The sequence below is a fragment of the Chrysochloris asiatica genome, unplaced genomic scaffold (assembly GCF_000296735.1).
Source record: "Chrysochloris asiatica unplaced genomic scaffold, ChrAsi1.0 scaffold00332, whole genome shotgun sequence".
NCBI classification, from domain to species: domain Eukaryota; kingdom Metazoa; phylum Chordata; class Mammalia; order Afrosoricida; family Chrysochloridae; genus Chrysochloris; species Chrysochloris asiatica.
The window spans coordinates 2,360,275-2,362,388 of NW_006408850.1; positions in this window are offsets into that span (position 1 = coordinate 2,360,275).

Here is a 2,114-nt window from a genome sequence, read left to right on the forward strand (position 1 = left end):
AATGGGGGTGGGATGAATGGATAGGTAAGACAGAAATAGAAAAAAGGAAAACTCGACAGGTGCTGAATAGCAACCTCAGAAACATCTGCCAATAAAAATCATAGATACTCTTACCCCCAAAAAATCTTAGTCCAGATTAATACAAGATACAAAGGGAAACAAACCTAAACAGGAAAAATGTCTAAATCAGTCACATCAACTAGTAGTAATAATCCCTAAAGAGATATTCTTTTCATCTGGAGAAAGTGAAAATCTTACTTAAAATTGTTGCAATCGGCATCCATTCCATTTGGCAAACTTCTGCCATTTATTGTAGAATCATCATCATCTCCTTGTTTAAGATCTCTGTTTGGATCCTCCTCAAATAGAGAAGCCTTGCCTTTTTTATCTCCTTTCTCAGGTCCATCTGTTTCAGCATCTCTAGTGCCAAAAGTTCGTTTCCTAAACCGAGAATCCAATTTATCAGCAGGAGAGGGACTTATTACATATTCTACCATGCTCATGCCAAGGCCTCCACTTTCAGATCGCCGAGACACTATTGCATTTACTTCACCATTTCCAGAAAAACCCTGTCCAATTCTTCTCTGTACTGTATTAGGTTAGGACACTGAATGGTGAGAAGTTCCCCATGCAGTCTCTCTCCACTCATCATCCCCAAGAAATATGCCTTTTTGTCCTTTTTTTGTTGAATCATCAGGTTCCCAAAAATTTTTGGTAGGCAAAAGCTCTCCCATTTCCCGAGATTCTAATGCAAGTGCTTGGAAATCATGATTCATTTCATCCACAAATCAAATGGGGCTGCTGCAGCCGCGCTGTCTCAGCCGGAGACACTGACCATTGTGCACACGGCAGCGTCGCTTTTGGTCTTCTTCCCCCTCCTCCGCCTTCGGTGGCAGCAAACATTACATTTTTTTTACATTAGTAGTGTTCATGTACAATAACAGGTTTATACCTTAAAGTGGTCTATTTCATAATTCAATAGGTAAAATAGACTGATGTCTTTGGTGTAATTTTGTATTTTTATGGCTGGGAGGTAGGCTACGTTTGCTGTTTTGCTGTAGCTCTAGGTTCAAAGGTTGGAACATCCTCTGCTGTATTTGCATTTGTCTCCCCCTTGAACTTTGGATTCTTAGAGACTCCTGAAATGGGACATTATTCCATTTGCCTTCAGGCATAATTCTATTATTATATATGAGACATTAATATGATGATAATATCATATTAATACTACAATCCTGAGATTTGACAGCAGGTTTTTTAGTAAACCTCTTCCCTTTGATTGTGATCTTCACAAATGCTTATCAGCATTTTTTCCCCACTCCTGAATGTATACCACAAGGCTAATGGGGTTGTAGTTGGATATTTCCCTTTCCTCTTACTAATTAGAATCTGGGGGAAACAAATCTTTGTTAACAGGCCTTTGTTAAAGAAAATAGGAGACCAATGAATACTTATTTTTAAAAAGTTCTCTTTCCCTGTTGGAAACTTGCGTGGATATGTCTTCAGTCTTCAGAGTGAGAAACTAGTGAAGTCCTCCCCCAAGGCTTGCACACCAGGAGATTTTTTTATTTGTTTATATCACAACTTCTGGAATTAATCAGTTACCCCTTAAATTTTATAACAAATAGTTGGGTACAGCCATGGAGGAATCACTTCCTGGAAAGCTGTGATTCTTTTAATTGGTTTGTATCTCCAGTTTTGGAGATGTTGATTTGGCCTGTGAGCTCAGTTCTCTGAATTATCAAAGAATATTGTTAATTTGCAGTTTTTTAAGCTTTTCTTTTCTATTTCTAAGACTAGAAGTGACAGCATTCAAGCTGTTTTCCTGCTGGATAAATAGTAACTTACTTTTTTTTTTTTTTTTTTTAAGCTTTCATTGTGAATTGAATGATAGTTTACATAGGAGAACATTAGTTTTGCACTCGTCTTATCATATTTTGTTTCATTGCAATGATTACAATCCCCTCCAGGTATCATCATTTAACAATATTTGTTTCTATTCCCTCTTTTTTTTTTTTTTAATGTACACAAAAACACTCAGAAATACAATTTTAAAAACCAGAGGGCACATTCTGCAAGCTTGCCTCCTGGTCACCAGTACACAGTCTTCCTCT